The sequence below is a fragment of the Lycorma delicatula genome, chromosome 4 (genome assembly GCF_047948215.1).
Source record: "Lycorma delicatula isolate Av1 chromosome 4, ASM4794821v1, whole genome shotgun sequence".
NCBI classification, from domain to species: Eukaryota; Metazoa; Arthropoda; class Insecta; order Hemiptera; family Fulgoridae; genus Lycorma; species Lycorma delicatula.
This window is the reverse complement of record NC_134458.1, coordinates 83,378,562-83,400,127: the sequence shown is the minus strand read 5'-3', so window position 1 is coordinate 83,400,127 and position 21,566 is coordinate 83,378,562. Positions and strand designations below refer to the sequence as shown.

The following is a 21,566-nucleotide window of genomic DNA, read 5'->3' as shown; positions in this document are numbered from 1 at the left end:
TGTTTAATCTGTTTACTCATCGTAACGTCTTCAGTTTAAATCAAAACAAAAAATAATTATTACATATATGTACACGATACGGTATAGTAAAATAAGTAGGAAGTGAAAGGCGTAATGTATGCGTCGAAATAATCCATTGTGCTCGATAACTTACTGGAATTAATCGACTATTATGTATAATTAAACATCTTAAAGTACTACAGGTGAATCTATAATAAGCTTTCACTATTCGGTTTACGAGTTACAGTAAGCTACATTTTATTTAAATGAGTAACCGCTGTAACAGTTAAAATACATAACCGCATATGTAAAATAAATATATACATATATAATACCGATAATAAACGATCTTTTGTTTCCGATTAAAACCGGGTTCAATGCGCTATATCCTATTGTAAGAGAACTTCCTCACGGAACGAATAAATTATTTGTAAAATTAAAACACTTCTAGGGCAAAATAATTCTTTAATTGATTTTCATTGATCAGAGGGCGCTAAAAAGTTTTAAATATTTCGATACAAAACCACGGCAAATTTAGATTTCTCAGAAAATTAATTTTTTTTAAAAATCACACGTTTTCAGTTCTCGACTTAAAATTATAATATTCGACAACGGAATAAACAATCATTAAAACTTTTTAAGTATATTTAGTATTCTACCCGAGTCATAATAATCGGTACCTAAGAGTTGGATCGACTTCTATGGAAAGCGCTATAATTCACGCGGATAAAAAATTAAAGAAAAATAAAATCAATCCGATCAAAACCATCTTAATCATTTAATTATGGACTACTTTGGATATAAAAAGGAACGGTTCATAGTCTGACAGCCACTGGAATTAATCCCACTTGCCATACCCATTCCGGCGACATGCGAAGTGGTTCTTTAGGAACTTTCTACAGTTTGTTGAATTTATCCTGGGACGTCCGGCGCGCACGTAGAAGTGGTGGCGTGTCAACGATTTAGGGTGGGATTACGCTAAGAGTTGTAAGCGGAAGGGAATTTCTCCCGCTACAGCGCACTCTGATCATTTCTTCCACTGCCCGCTTCTTCCTGCCGATTATTGACAAAGCCAAAAATATTTATTTTCTTGCCATTATCACTCGTAGTTTTCAAATAATGGTATACGACAAATAAATTAAATCCATCGATCGGAGAGAATGGACTTTTTAATCTTTTAAAAGTATTAGAGACCTAATTTTCAGTTAAAATCTATCTTAAGCGACAAAAGATTTAATTCTTATCACCACAAGAACAGCTAAATCCCTGCTTAAAATTTAAATTTAGACTTTTGAATGTTTGTCCTAATGAATGTTTTCATAGAACGTTTCGGACGTAGTATATAATAAATACATTGCGGCTTAAAGTTACCGCGAAACGGAAAGGAGAAGTGCAACAATAGGATAAGACAGGTCGAATGCTCGATAAAATTCGTTATCATTTTTTCAATAGAATTTTATTTTCATCGATTTAATAATTGAATATTCGAGGGATTGAATGGTGTCCCGAAAAGTTAACTTTTAACTTAAATTTTTTTTATTAACAATTACATTATTAACGTAAGTTAGATACCGCGTTAGACCGAGTTTTCTGTACTCGAAAGGATTGCGATTATTTACAGTGCCTAAGATACGAATGAGAGTACTGTTGAAACGTCCTAATTAAAACAATAAAGTATCGTGTTTTTTTATTATAGAAACAGATCGAATTGTCATCCTTAAATGAGAATCTTTCCAAAAATTATTGTCAGAAGACGAGCGGAAATGTAAATGTTTATTTCCTGTATAAAATAATGCTCCTGGAAATCATAAAACTGAAATTTTGATGACTGAAAAATTCATTAGATTTAAAAAATACTAAATTTTATTCGTATATAAAATAAACCGACCACGATCGGTAACAAGTTTGTTGAGAAGAACTTTGAATTTCATGTATCCGGAAGGGGTGTGTATACGGTATGAATGGAAATCATATTTATTACCGCAACTAAAAATATTTGCTACCAGAAAGTATGTGGAATGAAATAATATACCGTGGTATTCATTTTATGAGTACGAAATAAATTACGATTCTTTTTTTCTTGTTAAGAGAGTTGTTTAATATATTGACCTTAACGAATTCGATATGCGAATGCGAGTTTATAATCGGGTTTTCTGGATATTAATATTTGAAGTATCGCCAGTACCGTTTCGGTGGGAGAATACTCTTTTATTGCAGCTATTAGGGCTTCCGATCTCAGTCTCAGACAGTGAAATAGAATTATTAGAATTGTCACGTACTTTATTCGGAGTGAATGATTAGCGAAATAAAGCAATAAACAAAGAGATAAAAATCCTTTCTTTAATATTTAAGCGTAAGAAAAATAGCGATTTAATTTTTTTCTTTTTCATGACGGTCAGCGATGAAAATCAAAACTATTAATTTTCAGTGACATACCTAAACTGTACATACATGTTAAATTTAATTTAGTGTTTCTTAAATTCACGTGTAATTCGATCATTTTGCGGGCATGTTCAGTAATACGTGCTGCGATTTTGGTAGCATTAGTTACAGAACAATCAGCAGCACCAGTATCTGAAGATACTTACTAGAGCGACTAAAAGTCATATGAAGTCACTTTGAAGGATTTTCTTTGTGAATTCGGCTCGTTTCTATTATTATTGCCGGCTTCGAGATATATTATTATTGCTTGGCGCGAGTGGTAGCGTCTCGGCATTTCATCCGGAGGTCCCGGATTCGAATCCCGGTCAGTCATAGCTTTTTTACACGCTACAAAATTGTCATTTCATCTCATTCTCTGAAGCAACACCTAACGATGGTCCCGGAGGCTAAAAAAATGATTATTATTATTATAAATGAATAGTATAGTAGAATTAATTCTTTTATTTTATATTTTAGGTCCGAATTAAGTGTTTCTTGAGTTCGGGTTTTAACAGTAAAAGTAAACTTAGTAAAAAAAAAACAGTTTATTTATTTTTAGTTTCCCACTTAATTTTATAATATAGAATATCGCAATAAGTGTTGTATTGCGACAAAAAAAAATCTAGGCACAGTTCTGTAATTTTGCAGTTATATATATATATATATACACACACACACACACACACACACACACACACACACACACACAATCATATTTCTACATAAATACAAAATATATCCGTTTCAGATTTATTTTGCTTAATAGATCTGGAACGGGTGAAAGTATAACGATAAAATTTCGTATGGTAATTTGTATATAAGGAATAAAAACTTCATTCTAAAACTTTTAAAGACTTTTAGTAACAGTATAATTTTTTTTTAAATTTGTGTCGTCCCAAAAGAAAAAAAAAATCAGACCAAAAGTCACCCGAGCTGCAATCGGGTAAAATGTTTACTGGAATCGATAAACGCTATTATAATAGTAGAAGACAAAAGTCTCTCCTCCCAAATCAAATAAATTAAATATTCAGGTAAGTAGGGATCTGAGGGGGCACAGCTTCCCTCTTTAATCCAGTCGAGGTAGAAGGTACTTTTTAAAAATATTTTATAACTACAGAATTTAACAGTTTAACAAATTCTAGAATTTAAAAAATTTTCTTCGTTTAAGGAAATTAGTAAATTAGTAAGGAAGTTAGGAAGGGGTAAAAGGTAATATTTTTTTAATTCATCTTCGGGCGAAGTTACCCGTCTGCGAATTAAGGGTAAGTTCAAGGACATGATTTTCAGATGTTTTTAATGGTTAAGTGTATATTTTTTAATTTATTGCATCGTTCATTTTACGTAATTAAAATGTTAAAGTAAAAAAAATAATAAGAAAAAATATTGAAAATTATTTATTTTCCGCTAGGAGTAGATACTAATTAATTGTCCGCTAAGAATGTGTTATTAATGTAATCTTTAATGCAGTTTCTGGTCGATTAGGCTGATGAATATCCATTAAAGAAAATAATTGTTCCTAAACGAGGTTGCGGGTTCAATAACGAGTTAGTAATGCGGTTACAACCGGTAAACTGTCTTTAATAAGCGTTCAATTATTTTTTTGAATAAATTAATTAAATTAGGTAAAAACAAGTGCATATTTTATACAAAAAATAATCAATTATCGTAAACATAATATTATTCTGATATAAAAGTGAAATAAATTTAACTATAATAGATACGCTTGCGATGCGTTTACAATTACGGTGGGTTAGGAAATAACAATTGAAGGAATTATTCTTTTAAATATGCATCGGAATGCGAGTGATTTTTCCGTTTTTTTTCCTGTATTTAGCGTAATTGAAAATAGAGAAAAAATTTTTTTTCTTTCTTTCCTATTATATAAAAGATGGCATTAAAAATCTGCTCGGGTCCACCGCGTACGAATATAATAAAATTTCAATCATACACGAACAAATTCGGATATAACTCCGTGACTAAACCGATTCTTTGCCATGGGAATCTACGAACGATTTCCACATTTCAAACTAAATAGAAAGTTAAAACTATTCCCTACTCGCTTTGTACGACCGATTGGCTTCGGTCGATTCCGATTCATCTCGGATTGTGAGCTAAGTCGTTACATCGATAGGTTCCCATCCTTTTTTATTATTATTATTACTATTACTATTATAATTCCATTTAATGTGCGTATGTGAATCGTTTCGGTGTACATAATGTAGAAAAACAAAACCTACGCGGGCACACATGCGAGACGTACTGTGAACGAGATGTATACGAACGGCATACTTTCTGCGACCTCAGAGACACGCCTAACCGATGAGTACAGTGACATCGTTTAATTTTGTCGTTAAATACTTTTTAACCTCACCTGCGGTGCGGATAACGCACTGGATTCCGGTTTATATGTGGATGAAATCATTAATTAAAATTCCATCTCTAATTCTATACTGTATTTTTATAGCGACCGTAGAGTCATTTGATGTAGCGTTTAAATTACTAATCTAACGACGTAATATATAACATTAAACCTACTGTAAAGAATTAACTTCGTTACGCTTTTCCCGTTTCATTAATTATTACGGTTAAGATCTACGGTCATAATGATACATTTAATACGAACATCTGAAGAAGCTTCATCGTTTCGGCATAAGATTTCATTCATTTATCAAAAAACGAGTCATTTGTTTGTGCGCTAACTCGCGTGATGTCTGTACGTGTGTATAATTAATCTATTGTTTACGATACCGAAATCAACTATACATTTGTTAGCTATCCGTATTGGATACCGTAATCGAATGTTGTACAAATAATCACCGAAACGGCATTAACATTCTCAAGAATAATAAACATCTCGTCCTTGACTAACCGACTTAAAAAAGGAGTGAAGCGTTTTACCTTCGACTTCTTCATCGATCTAATATAACGTTGCGCGATCGCTACGGAAACGCAGGAAAAGTTCAGCCCTACAAGCTACATCATCGCTTTTTCACTCTAGGAGCTACTTTATTTTGAACATCGTTACTGTCATTACAGCGGCTGTGACTAATGCCGCTTGTACATACTTTACATAGCTTTTCTCTACTTATCAGAAGAAAATATTTCTGTGTCGGTAAATTAATTCGATAAGGTAAATAAAAATATAACCCGAACCGCTATGAAGTCTACCGTCATTCCCGCTCTGATAATGCCTTATCTACTAGAGGTTACCTCTAAAGTAAAGACCGTTTCATTCCAAAAACGTTTATCTCAAAACTACAGATATTTTTTATTTCTCTTAAACTGCAAACCTTATTCTACTTTTCTATGATCGCCACATGAATTAAGACATTTATCGTAGCGATACACAGCTTCAATATACCCTCGTCGAATTCTTCTACCGCCAGCCCATTTAGCCAACCGATTAACAGCATTTTTAAGTTCATCGTCACCCGCGAATCGCTTACCACACAATTTTTTTTTCAATTTCTCAAACAAATGGTAATAAGAAGAAGCTTAGTCCGAACTGTATGGTGGGTGATCGTAAATTTCCCATCCAAATGTTCTCAGTAAATCACATGTCGGATCCGCAACATGTGGACGTGCATTATCGTGTATCAGGACGACGCCGTCGGTCAGTCGCCCACGTCGCCGATTTTGAATGGTGCGCCATAAATTACGTAGAGTATCGCAATAGGCTTCTGTATTTATAGTCGTTCCACGTGGCATGAAATCAATCGGCAGTATGTCAAACCGATCCCAAAATACTGCCCATCAGTTTGCTTCCTAATGGCTGCGGCTTGACCTTTATCGGTCTGGTTGATGATTGAGGATGACGCCATTCACATGACTGCCATTTTCTGTCTAGTGTGTAATACGAAATCCATGTTTCATTGCCGATTTTTTTACTGAATTAAGGAACTCATCTCCTTTTTCTGTGTACTGCAACAAAAATTCCAAAGCAGATCCCATTCGCTTTTTTTGTGACGTTTCGTTAAGATGTGCGGCAGCAAACATGCACAAACCTTTCTGAAGCCTAAATTCTCAAGAACAGTGCGACCAATAACAGCTTTGAAAGATCAGGAAAAAGAAGGGCAAGGTCGGAAATCGTTGAGCGATGGTTTTTTTGTTATTTCATCATCGACGCGTTTCAACAAGTCCTCGGAGATTATCGAGGGCCTCCCCAAACGTTCATCATCATGCACATCAATTTTGTTATTTCTAAACCTTTTCGGATGTTTCTTTCACTCATTACATTACCACCGTACACAGCAACTAACTGCCTATGAATTTCAGCCGGCTTAACGTTTTGGTGGTTTAAAAACCGTATGACTCTATGTATTTCATAGTCGGCGGCAACATCGATTTTCCTACTCATTTTATAACGTAATAACTCACACGTAATCAAAGATACTACAACTCGACAACTTACAGGCAACAGTGCAATGTATACTTTACTAGCGTGCCCATGAACTACACAGCTTCGCCAACCTTAAGGAGAGAAATTTTCCAGCGGTCATTAATTTAGAAATATCCCTCGTAGATAAAAAAAAAAAATGAAACTCGATTTGTTAATTTAAAACGTTGACAATTGTCGATTACTATTTAAAACTTCATGCTGATTAAGTAGGTTTTTAGAAGTTAAATTAAAATTTTTCTGGTGTATAATAGGATTGGCGAAAGGTGATCACAAACGGGGAAGACTTAATCGCTTAGTCAGAGGTTAATCGCTATTATTAATTGGTGCGCGTGACTTTTTCAAAATTTTAAAACTCAGGTTTTACGGGCGTGATAAAGTTCTTAAAATCCGTTTTTCCGGTAGTGATGGTTTATTTTTTTCTAATTAGTTAAAGAAATGCATACCGGCAAAAAAGTTTTAGTTTTTTGGAGATGTTAGTCCGACTTTTCATCGTGTATCCCCACACGTGGGGATACACAAAGTATCAGTAATCATCACCTTCTTCCTCCTTCGGCATTGCACGAAACAATTAAGCCGAAATCCGGACACGCAGATGTGAATTAAAATGCTCAACGTACCCCCGTTGATATAGTGTACACCCGTTTATATAAGAAATATGTTTTGCACAATAAAATATATTTTCGTTTAATTTAAATTGTAATTCAAATACGGCCGCAAACATTACACGGTTAATTTATATGCTTATTGTAGTCCGATTAAAACTTAATTTTTCGATAAAATTTATCACAGTGTTTTTTTATGAAACGTATAATTCGAGTCGCACGTTCACTGTTACCTCCTAAATATTCTGGAAAGGTGTTTTTGTTGTATATTGGATAATTTTTTGATTACACCGATGAGGTCGAATTTTTCACAAGTCATAAATAAGGATTAATTCAAATAAGGTTCGGTAAATAAGCTTGTTTTTTGGTGAAACATCAGTCGTGAGATTTTCGCTAAGGTATCATCAATTTCCCTTTTAAAAAGATGGGTGTATGAGTTTTGTGCGATAAATCGGTCAGTCCCTTTTTGAAGGCGTCCTTCAAATCTTGAAGGACGCCTTTTTCAAAATTTGATAACTTACTTTTTGTAAAGAATAGAATACGGTATTTTTGAATCATTTTGGCTGGATCCTCGCTCATATATCATCAACATAATTATGTTTCAGGTACAATCTTTCAATTCTTATGTAGTTAATCTTACACCTACTCGTAGATCGGCACAATAAAACATCAGAAAATGAAACGCTTTTATGGAAGAGAAAATAGCTGCATTATTTTCATATATCTACTAATTCCATCCTTTTTAAAGCATGTAGATACAAATCTTAAAACCTGTCCTTAACTAGAATTTCCATCTAGAATAATATTGCGATTTTAGTTAATGTATTTTTTACTACCTTTAAAAAAAATTAGTATTATTATTTTCAGTATATTAACGGAGAAAAATTATGAACTAACAGATTGTAAATATATATTTATTTATTCCATTAAATTTATATAGGGTTCTAATCCTAAATGTAGTGAGATTTTGTCCTAATAATAATATTATTGTCGTCTAAAAAGTAATTAATTAAAAATAAATGTCGTTCTATAGCAAAAGCGTTAAATGTGTTTAGATCTTTTTTCCTTATTTAACGCATAAATGTTTGATGTTCTCAGTCGTGGTCTTTTTTATGTTTATTAAAGTTAAACGATGAGTTTATCAAATTATTATGTTATATAAGAAACGGTGTGAGTATTTAGCTCCGATAAAATAAATTTATAAATAAAATTTAATTCTACTTAGATTTCGGGTCGTAAATTAAATGAGGGAATCGCTTCTTAAAATTATTTGATCGTACTTATTTTTTAAATTTATCTCGGTCGGTTATATCAGCGGTTGTTTTTATCGAGTGATTTTATTCGATTTATCTTGTCGGTGTGACCGAATTCAAGTAGAATTAAAAATAAATACCGGCTTAAGCGATTGAAGTGGTGGTATTCGTTCCATTTTTTTTTCACGGTTTATTTGGTAAACGCATTAATTTTTACATGTAGGCCTATTATAATTGTCACTAGTTAAAGGTGTTTAAAACCTGTAATAATCGATTATTTTTGTAATCTTGATGATAAATGTAAGTTATTTTTACTTGTTATTGTTGTCGAGATAAGTGCACATCCGGTTTTACATTGCAGAAACGTATGTGCGCAACGAACGCGACTCGATACAGGAAGTAGAGACAGCGTGACGAACGGGCCGTTGCAGTAGTTGTAATTAGTTATTGGTAGTTAAAATCGCCCACCTTCTCTGAGCGGTTTTAATCGCTGTTTACTGCTCACACGTCAAGAAGAAAGTAATCGACGAAGGTCGGTTTCGCTCCGTTTTACTCGAACGACCACCAATAACCGAACGGACTGCAGTTTAAACGTACTCGACCGGTCGATCCTTTCTTCTTACCGATAAACCGGTTGTTTTATTTATATCGATGTATTTATTTACTTAATAAAATCACTATTCTATCCGAATCGACGTCGACAGAATTTTGCTACCGTTTTGAAACGTTATCGTTATCGAAATATTATTGCTACGGGACGAATTAATCGATGAATATTTAAGCGGGCCGGATTACAAGCTCGACTTCGTTTTCTGTTATTATCGATTACAACCCGCGGTCGGGTAATTGCATGGTATCGCAAGGGTTATCTATTATTAATCGTCGGGTAAATATTTCCCCTCAAAAAATCGGTACGGGCAAAATCGATTCTAAATATAATTTTCAACCGCTTATATTACGATTTTATAAAATTAAAACGGCTAAAAAAATTCTACAAAAATAGTTAATTTTTTCATGTCGAACTGCAGGAATCAGAACCGAACGGATAGTTAATACTTAGCATTCTACTGATAGGAGCGTTTCCAATCCGTTATTTCACAGGCTTTATTAATTATAATTCACAACTTAACCGCGTAAGAGATCAGAAAACACGGGATCGAATGTTATCGGAAGGCCGCGTCCAGGTCCTGATTTACTGACGGAAACGCTTGAATATCTGAAGCAACACAACTATATTTTTTCGGTCGGCATATTGAGGAATACATGTTTGTCTGTTTTTGCAAAAAACGTTACGGATTTTTTTTGTTGTTTCTATACTTTATACGAAGTTTATATTAAAAATAATAATAAATACTTCTGTGGCAGTGTATTAATACGATGTTTTCCCTCGAATAAGTTTATGTTTCTACAGATCTAATTTTATAACCTTTTCTACTGAATGAAATACAAAAGTTACTGGGTAATCGTTTATTTAATATAAAGAAAAGAAAGCGGATAACAAAGTTGTAATTTTTTCCTGATACCGGTTATTTATTCTTATAAAGCTGGAAAATAATGATACGTGAAAATAAACCAAAAAAAAAGTCTAAAAAATTCAAAAATCAATATTTTAAAATTTTAATCGGCTAGCCCACGCCCAATATTGTTTCTAAGGTAATTTTGTTTTTGAGTCGCTTGCGCTACTACTATCTGTAGGAAGACATAAAAAAGTACGGTTAGAAAATATGCGATCAATAAAAAGTAAACATTTTTCGAGTTTTGGGGAAGGGGGAATTATGGAGAAAAGTTTTTTAAAAATGGTCAGATAACCGTACACGCATGTACTGAACTTAAAATAAAGCGGAGTTATGTTTGCAAAATTTTGAGAGAAATTGACCCTCCAACTAACTCTCTACCCCACCACCTGGATGGATCAACCCCAAACATTTACAAAAAAAAATTGCTTAATATACACGAGTTTCTGTACAAAAGTTCCTCAAAATCGGTTTATCCCGTCACGTTATTAAACTTCAAACATGCCAACACACGTACGTACGTACTAACATTACCCCTCCACTTTATTTTTGTTTCCCGGGGTCCCTGGGTCGGGAAACATCGAGAAATACAGAATAACTCGTACCCCATTTTTGTTCGATTACCATAGTTTTTTTCTTGTAGCGTAGCTCTAGAGTTTTGACAGGAAAGTAATAACAATATTTTCATATAGGATCATTATAAAACAAGTTCCTCTGATTACGAAGTTATCTACGGATTATTACCGCGAGTAATAAATATTTCGTTAAATAATAGGAACTAACATGAGAAGGCCAAAGGGGCATTTGTTTTTCAAGTATTCAACCAAAAAATAAAATGAAACTGGTGTACTCACGTACAAATTAAAAACGTAGCGTAAAACGTAAAGGTAATTTTTTTAATAAATTCATTTATTTTGATACCGTCTTAAATTGACAGAACTTAACGATTTATGATTTATTTTCATTATTATTACGCGATTGGAAAAGCGAAAAAACAAACCCCCAAAAAAATGGATTTTTTAACTGAACTCATCCACTTTGATATTATTTATAAAAATTACTTTTTTGTTTGTAACAAACGAAAATCTAAATTCTTACAGTTTCAGTCTTTGTTATATACTTTTTTTAAATTGTGTGTAATACAATGTACGAGTTGATGCAGAAATAATTCTGTGAAGTATTTCTCACTAGTTATCGTATCATATTCAGTTCAGGGATTCTAGTTCAAACGTTTTTTTGGAATAAAGTAAAAGTAAAATATCCTTGATTCCTTCTCACGCTCCCAGATAACACAAAGTGAATTAATTGTGGGCGGTAAACATTGCCTTTCATCAGGGTACTTATAAGAATGTGTTAACTTCCCCTTTTGTTTCAACATCTGCAGAGTATGGGCCCCCCCCCCAAAAAAAAAAACCGAAGAGAAGTATTTACTACATTAAGTTAAAAGAAAAAAAAGATAGAAGAGATTTTTTGTAAATCTCATGTAATATTGTATTTTGTAACTGTAAATATATTTTTTGTAATTGTTGGACTTAGAAAGAAGCTGTCATTAAACAGTTTACACTAAGGAGGGAGCATATTCTCGATAATAACTTTATGAAGATGTCGTACCGAACAAAAACAATAACGAACCGTTTAAATATCAGTGTTTTATATGGCTTTTTTGTAATTAATTTGGAACGAAAAAAATTCGGTTAATTTTATGATGTTTATCTTTTATCCTTGTTTTCTGTTCTTTAAAATAAATTCAATATAAGAAATTACAGAAACATATCTTTTTGGCGACAAAATAGATTCCTCATGCAGAATTTTGAAAAACTAATCGTGCAGTATACGTCGATCGATTGTTAACACTTAAAATTTAATTTAATTTGTTTAATTTTGTAATAATTTTCCGATGTACTGAATTTTTAGTATTTATTTATGTAACATTTAAATTTTAGTCGACACTATTCCAGGATATAATAAAATAATTATAATGTTTTATCGCACCTGTAAAATGATCGAAAGACTTATCTAAAACTCACAGAACATCGATTAAACGCAAAATATTTTATAACGTGTTATATAAAACTTTAGAATATTATTATATAAAACTTATTATATTGTTATATAAAACTTTAGCATTTCTATGTTTTTGAAAATTAAACGTACTTCTGAACGTATCTTAGTAAATTTGATTGAAATACAAAAATCTGTTAAAATCATATTTAATTAATTTTTTTTATATTGTGTCTGTTAGAATATTAAGAAAAAATGAGTCATCGTGCACGGGGCTCCAACCGTCGAAAGATGAAGCCCGATTCTTGAAACGTTTCACTCGTCGGTTTAAAGTAATAAAACAGTATACACAGGTGATTTGTAAAATCTGCTTGACTGGTAACAGCTTAATCTTATATCAAATTACGAGAGACAAAAAAAAACCGCGCAAAAAGTCTTTCGTATTCTTTATACTTCCTTACAGCACTTGAACTACTATGCGGATGGAAATAGCTTCTTTTAAATCGTTTTGCTTCTTCTTGCGCTGAAAAAGGTAAACATTTTTTCATTTATTCAAAACGTATACGAAGATATAAATTAGTTCCACTGGCCCTCAAGTCAACCTATTAAGGTCAACAGCTGACAATCGTAGATTAAGTTTGCTTTTTCTTATTAGTAATCGATCCCGTGTAGGCGTGGTTTATTTTCCATCCACATTTTTTTTTTCTCTTTGGAGAGACGGAACCTGTTTCCCTAAGCCTTTTCACGATCTCATTCACAGTACCTAACACTCACTGAGTCTTTCTTTGAGTCATTTGTGTGTGCAAAACCGAGCAAACCCTTTTGACCGCTTTCGTGACAATGGATATTTAATACAATGGATATAAATCCATTGTATTAACTAGAAACTAATAACAAAGTTACAACAGAAACTCACAGGTCACCAAAAACTAATCGACAGTGAATTATAAAAGCACAAACTAATTCTGTTATTATATGAACTAACAACATAACCTGAAACACCAATCAGCAAGCAGTCTGCCACAGAATGAATAAAAATTCCCTTTGTTCGGATTAATTTGTTCGCTGCTGTACGCTAATAGGCTGTACTACCAATAGGTGCTCGTAAAACAGTGAGCCGGTTTATTTTCTTTCTACAGTTACAGTACACCATTCTAAACTTAAAAAATTCTACCGATATTTAAAAATATCAATTCATCCGCGACATAGCGATCGTTTCACTTGTTACGTACATATTCTCACTTAGCTTATCAAAACTTCTTTAACCTTTAAAAATAATCATTCCTAACTGAAATACTTATTACTTGAAAGCCGTGCTATTACGCTTATTAGTTGAAAAAATGCCCGAAAACGAACAAATTTGGCCAGGAGAATAAGAAAAAGTTAGTTGTTTCGTCTGTGGTTTTTTTTTCAGTAAAGGGAACGCAATTTTCGTAATATAGTTTCGTAGTCTAGCAGATAATAATTTGGTCTGATGTAATCCGGTTACAGTTGATTCATTTCTTTCTGATTAGATTATTGACTCGCGTTCGAATTTTATTTAACGTATAGTGTTAACACTTTAAAAAACCGACGTGCTCTCAATGTATTTCTAAAAATCATTAACCTGCTCGAATCATTGGGAAGACGCACAACATGTAGAATAATTTATTAGTCCGGTGTTCACCTTCGGAGCAGATATGTCTTGTACCGTTAAAAAAGTACACGATCGTGAGAAACATAATTAGAATAACTATATTCTATAGAGTTCAGTTATTATTTAAAAACGATTAAATAATTTATAAGCGAAATAAGTTTACTGACGAACATTGAGAATTGTTATTTTCTATTAATTATCCCAATGTCCGTTTTCACTTATACGAAGTAATTTAGTTAGAAATTAACAGTAATAACTGATTTTTAATCCCTTAAAAATATTTATTTAAATGTCGTTTAATTTAATGTTATACAAAGCAGCTCAGGTCTAAAATTTAATGCATCGCTGAGCCGATATGTTTGTTTTAATAAATACATAGAAAAATTGTCTTTTTCTGGTAATATTAAATAATACTTTTTAAAACGCTATTTTGGTGAATAGAATATGATTTATTTTATTTCTGGTAAATGGAGTTAGGGCGAATCGAAAATATTAGAACCGCCCTTTTGTAACATATATATATATATATATATATATATATATATATATAAAATACATATTTCATAAAGAGTAACAGATTCATTTTCTGAATACAAACGCAGGAACACGTCTTCACCGTGCAGTGACTATATGTTAAATATAAATGCACATGATTTTGATGGATAGCCCGGACAGAACAGGGTTAATGTGTAAAGTTACGTTTTGACTGTAAGCTGAGAATGCTAATATTAAATTACCTGGGTAGCGGTAATAGCATGAGACGTGTAGATATGAAAATACACGAATTACTTTAATTTTTTAATTTCTCCATTAAAGTAGAAAAATACTTCGTTGTTGCATCTGTAAATCAAACGAGTGCAGAATGTTGAAATAAACTTTTCGATTTTCTTTTCTAAAGCGATCCTTTGTCCTAAAAAAAAAATTAACTACTAATTAAATTATTTATCGAATAAAAAATGACTAAAATATCCTAATTTTTTTAAATTAAAAAAATCTTATTGAGCTAACAAAATTGATTTATTAGATATTTATGTTTTTATAACAAATTTTTGTAAAATATTTTTAAAAAATTATTTAAAATTTTTATAACAAATCTCTCTCAAAAGGAATAGATCACATTTCATTATCATGTATAACATTCAAAAATTAAACTCAGAACTTTATTCGTAATAATATTTTATTTTTTCTTAATTTCAACTAGTAGTCAATTATTTTTGAAAAGGTGTATGGTCCCAGAATCAATTAAATGCGAAAGATGTACCTTGGTTTACGCTTTTGGTGTACGTTGTACACACTGAACCGTGCCACAAGTATATCCGAAAAACATGTAGCAACGAAATCAGTGCGAGGAAATAACAATGTTTCTCGTTAATTAATTGTGTTACACAATATTAATTAGTTAATAGCTTTATATATATTTTTTTATGTTAGTTAGAGACAGAGAGATAGAAAGAGAGAAAGTGTTACGTTCTTATATTTTCTTAATTAATAAAATCTTACGTTAGAAAAATAATGTTAACAACAAATAGAAGATTTCGTCTTATTTGTCAATACTATTATTACGTTATTGCGACTAATACTTGTATTTATGATGTTTACTACCTTGAATACTTTATTATCAAATATCAGAAGTTATTGATGATAAGTTACTGATAAATTTTAGCCTCATTTTTATTGCCGATATTTGGTGTGAAGATAAAGCATTAAATAATGTTATTACTGTAAAGATTGTCTATGTACTATCTCGCTGCTGTAAAATCATATCCGAGGCGTAGATGTGTATGCCGGATGACAGATCGTTAGCTATTTCAACTCGGTTTCAGCAATTTATTTTTTTATGCCTCTTAATGCATCCCGCCGTTACTTAAATCACGGTTTGACTGCATTCGCTATTTTTCTGGTAATCGCTACCTATACGTTATCGCTCGTAAGAAATGTTATAAGTACCTCAAGGTATTAAAGAAAGAAAATACGTGGAGAATTAATTTTTTTTTTATTCCGGTCATGCTTTACGTAGTATTATAAGAATATTATTCTTTGAAATATGTAGTATAACTTTGCAAAAAGAAATGTATAATTTAATCTCAATTAAAATAACGTGTTCTAGAGACGGTGTGAATCGGTAAAAAAATGCTGTAATCGATGAAAAGTGACAATAATGATCGGTTTATCGCGGAAATACGTAGCAGTAGGAAAGAATTGTTTTCGTTCCCGATAAAAAAAGAAGGAAAATTCTGGCAGTAAAACGAAGGATAGATTTAAATAGACGTATAATTAACGGATGAAAAGCCCAGGAATTATTTTCGGATGAATTTTAATCGGAAAACATCAGTGCGCTGAAGATAAAGTAGTTTAATTCAAAAATATACGGGAAAGTTCTTTCTTTTAAGATAAATACGATTAAGACAAGATTAATGTCGAAGACATTGTCGAACAGAACAATATCTGGTAAGAAAACCCGGACGTAGAAGAAACTGTGGAAGAGTCGGTAGTAGACGACCCGAAAGAAAGGCAGGAGAACTTAAAAAACAGACCGCAAGACAGAATCAGCGAAGTAGATGATCTACGGAATGTCGGAATCGATTATGAATTTTCTAAAACAGTGTTACAAAAATGAACGATCCGGATCGGTTTTAAGTACGGCATATGGTGTAGATCGATTTCTGATTCGATCGTAAAAAAGCTTTAAAGAAGATTCGCTTAATCGTTTATCATCTGCCAATATCTCTTCTTTCTGTGAGTTGCGGTGGAGAAGAAACAGTATTTAACAGACTTCTAGGGAGGAATTAGCGAGGAGAAGGGCTTGTCGGGGAAAAACAGCATTTAACAGTTTTCTAGGAAGGAATTAGCGAGCAGATCGGTGTTAACTTGTCACATAGGTATAATCAACGACCAGACAGAGGAGTTTTATATTATATTGATTAATAACGTTGCAAGATATTTTGATCGGGTTTTGAATTTTTAATCTTGAATTCGTACGATCGTTCCAAAACATTGTCGACACTTAAAATTTCACAAAAAGATACCCGGCTCAAAATAAAACAAGATAAGATTAAATTTTTTTGCAGGTTTCCCTTTTTCAGTGTTTAGGTTGCAAATATAAATATTAGTCTAGAAAATAAAACGCGATATCGTTTAACCGTAAATAATGTCAAATATGTTCCGTAGTAAAAGATTAAATTCATGTATCAAAATATCGAATCTTTGATGTCTGTAGCGAAATTTATACAAACATTTAATTATAAAATAAAAGTTGAAACTGTAAATTACTGGAAGTAGCATGATTAAATAGGGAACAAATTCCAATTTTTTGGTTTTCTTTTTTAAGGTAAGGTGAACTTTTTTAAACGAAGGAGCAAATGAGTGTAATAAATATTTTTTTGTTTACTTTCCTGAGAAATTCTGTTTAAATGCTAAGTACGAGGATAAGGATTTTATGAAAAAAAAAAATATATATATATGTATTATGATATTTAAATTTTATTAAATAAACCGCAAACCACCTAGTACAGAAGAATAATAAGAGTCTTTAAAAGATTAATTTCAGTAAAAAAATATATTTATATATTAATATAATATATATTTTTAACCGATAAACGGATGTTCCAGTTGAAAAAAATATGTATCTTTTCGATAATTTTTACCGTTGTTTTTTAATATAATTTTAAAGTCTTAGTGAAATTGAACTGAAAGGTACTTCATTAACTCGAACCGTATCCTGACCTCGTATATTTCGAATTGAGCTTTTTCTTGGAACTACTTTATTATAACTGTAATGTCAACAACATACTCATACTTGTACGTATGGGTGTTTATAAATACTGCAAATTCTAACGTTATTTTTTAAATCTTTTTCTGTTTAATGTACTTTCAAAAGTCATTACTCTGTTTATAAATTACATCTTGATTGGATATTACATTTCTCTTAAATTGCCGTGTGTGTGTATATATATTTATATATACATACGTACGCACGCGCGCGCGCGCGCATACACACACTCCTATACTCGAGTATTATTTTTTCTCTTAGATTAATAATGCAGTAGACCTAGTTAATGAATACCCATCAAAGTGAGTAATACTTTTTTAAAATATATATATAATTTGAAAATTTTACTCCAAATTTTTTAAGTGTTTAATTTATGTATGTACCCAAACGGATTCATTTAAATATAACGCACTGACAGTCACATTAACGCTCGTTTAATCCAAATATTTTTCTGATGACAGTTATAATTTCGTTAAATTATTTATATATAAAAATATTGAACAGAGTAAATCTTAAAAATATATTATTTATTTTCTTCACTCTATTACCAAGTACATTTTTTAACTCGATCTTTTTTATAAGCAATAATTTTCGATTTCTTTTAAACGTTACGGTAATACTTGTTATATGTTACCATATTCGTTATATTAACTGTTACCCACCTTTCACTTATTTCTTTATTTTTGTACTTATGTGTAAACAAAAAAAAATTAAGGTTTACTTTCTTATTTTTATGTTTTCACGCGGGAAATATAAATCGTTTGCTATGCCAAGAAGCTTGATCTTGAGAGTTAAATGACGTAATCACGTCATTTATTGTAGAAGGTAATTTGTTATATAATTTACGGGTACGGGTCCATTAAAATCAACTTTGAAGAACCTCGTTCTAATCTCAGGACGCGACTGTCACATTTTCTTTTCATTATTTTTGTTTACTTTTCTTTTATCGCACTTTGTCAAGACCTTGTCTCTACGTTCCGTTCCGTTTCTTTTCTTATCTCATATACATTCAGAAATAAATTTTTTTCATAAAGTCTTTTTTAATCGGATTATAATTATTTTGATAAATTCCATCTCGTTCTAAATGACGTAATAGACATATTTTTTTTAAATTTATGTTCTTTTACTTTTTGTAGTCCTTTTAATACTACTTTTCTTAAACCCGATATAATATCCTATAAATAATGGGTAATAAATTACAGTTTATAATATTAAGGATGATTTTTATATACTCAAAAAAAAGAAAAGTGTATTGAGCAACGTGTAATAATTAGGTGGGAAATTATTAACCTCATTCTCTTCTACTTTTTAATTTTAATATAATTTTTGTTATAAAGTATTGTGGATATACATATCTTTAATTTATTTGTATTTTTAAAAACTATTTTAATAAATATGGTAATAAATCGTATATGATACCATGCCTTTCTTAATAACAGGATGTAATATACCTTGAACAAGGGCTTAATTGTACGTTTAATTTCTCACAAGATAACGTGATTTGTATGAGAAATTATAAATGTATAAATTTTCAATTATGGGAAATTTTTTTGTGTTATCTTAAGTTTTTCATGGTAAAATCATTGCCGTTTTCCTTACATATCTCGTATTGTTGATGCGTCCGGCTAATAAAATCTTATTGAAATTTTAGACTATCCCACTTTAAAATCTTAAATAAAAAACTGTAAAAGTATTTAATGTACTTATATAACTTATTATATAATAACTTATACTTATATAACTATAAAAAGTATTGAACGACCGGTCTTCTTCATATTTTTCTAAATTTTCCCAAACGCCCTTCGGAGTCAATTATCCCATAATAAGTAGTACTTCACCGATGAAGGCTAACAGTTCTTTGAAAAACTTTCGGGAAAAGTTACGTTAGTCTGAAAACGAGTTACCGTTTAATAATTGTAAAATCTTATAACGTTTCTTCATACTGTTCGACGAACAAAATTAAAATCTTTCGTTGCGTTCGGCCATAAATCTAAGTGTTGATGCCGTTCTATTACATTTCAACCGTCCTGGTTTAAGAAAAGCTTATTTATTTATTTTTTAAACATGTGCATCGCCTATACTGCAAACGGCCTCCGTATTAAATATTAAAAAACATCATTAATTTAATCTATATTGTTAATTTTTAACAGTCCGAAAAAATACTATGAAAGATTTTTTGACAAAAAACATAGAAGGTTTTATAATAATAAATGAATATTAAATATAGCTCTATACAGTTCCATAGGGATTTCAAGAAAGTTTTGCGGTAGAATTTTGACTCATTTTACAGTCGTCGAGTTCAAGGACTGACGGAAAAAAAATCATAATTTTTCCCTTAACTTGCGTATTACGTCTTAAAATATCTTATTTTGTTTTAACCTTCGCTTTTTTCACTCGGTAATAAATTTCTTTTGTTTAGTGAAATTCCGAGTCCGATAAAACAAGCCTGCTGAAAAAAACGTAAGTGTTCATGAATAAATTACTTTACGAGAAGGATATAGAATTTCGTTGTTATTTTTTTACAGTCAAAATCTATATTTGGTTTTTGAGGTACAGGTAATTAATTTTTTTTTCTTTCGTGGATTATTATATGAAAATTTGGATTTTGGTTATATCTGTTCGGCTTTGATTTACGAGTGAAAAATAGGAGATTGAAATATCTTAGTTGTTATTGTTTTGTGATAAATATTATTCAGGATGAAGTTTTTGTTTTTTTAATTTTTTGTACTTCAGTTTTTTCAAGGATGCATAGATACTATGTCCGAGGTTTTATTTATTTTTAACGTGTACGTTACCGACAAAAAATTGTACTCGTATTTCTTACATCGGGTCTTTGCTTCACCAAATCGCTGTAATATAAAACTATAAAAAAACTTCTTGATGGTTGATAAGCAACGTTATTTTAAAACAAAGAAACGTTTAGAATACACTTTATATCTATTTTTATCAGTAGTAGATAATATTCTTTACTTTGATTTTCAATACTGAAGTATTTTTTGTAACAGTGGTTTATGAAGAAAGCGGGAAATCGAGCCTAGATTCTTCAGCGTATCACTCAAGCGCTCTACCACCTGAGCTCTCAAGGTCGGTAATTCAGCTTGTTTATTGAATTTAAGATTAATTAATCTTTAATTAAAGATTAATTAATCTATAATTAAAGATATTTAATTAATTTTTTGTTAGGTGAAAAATGTTATCAATTATCTAAAAAATAATAATAATAATAAAATCTAAATAATAATAATAATAATACCTTCGTGTTCTGTGTATAATATGTAGATTTAAAACGAACCTGTGTATTTCTAATAGCAATAACAATTATATTAAAATTAATTACGTCATACTTAGAAGTTGTGATAAATAAAATAGTTCACATTTACACTTACACGAATATTGAAAACTGATTAAACACACCCAACAGTTAAATGCATTGAAAATAACACTTATTAAACGTAATTAGCTATAATATTTTTTAATAAGAATTTTTGTTTACAATAAAAAGGTCAGTTTAATTACGATTACTAGTACGCACGATAGCGGCCGGCGATAGACTAACATTACTTGTGAACTGTATACTACCATACAACCGATTCATTCCCCCAAACCCTTCGTCCACACTCCTTTCTTCCACATTTCTTTACTCGTTCTTTCATTACTTCCCCGTCGCTTCCCCCTCCCTCATTTCGTCCCTTTTTATTTTTATTTCTCCCACTTATACATTTATATATATATATACATATGTACATATACTCTCTCTTTCAATATTAACCGGTAGATGTTTTTGGCGCAAACTTGTTCTTTTTCTCTTTATTTATTTATTTATTCTTAAATGTTACGTCATTGAATACACAATTAAAATAAAATTTCCTGATGTGTACACATACAAACAGGCACACAAACGCGCGCGCGCGCGCGCGCACACACACACATATATATATATATATATATATATAATGAATAAATTTAATTAA

At 31.2% G+C, this 21,566-nt stretch overlaps 1 protein-coding gene across 2 annotated transcripts in view; it reads right to left on the bottom strand.

The window, feature by feature from the left end:
• LOC142323607 (glucose dehydrogenase [FAD, quinone]-like) overlaps positions 1-21,187 on the bottom strand; it is a 136,591-nt gene extending 115,404 nt beyond the window's left edge. Inside the window, exon 1 of one of the 2 annotated variants that reach the window (XM_075363450.1) lies at positions 20,849-21,187. The gene's annotated coding sequence lies outside the window, so the exon portion shown is untranslated. The remainder of the gene's footprint in view (positions 1-20,848) is intronic. The other variant, XM_075363451.1, reaches the window with a different exon arrangement.
• Positions 21,188-21,566: the final 379 nt, after the last annotated feature.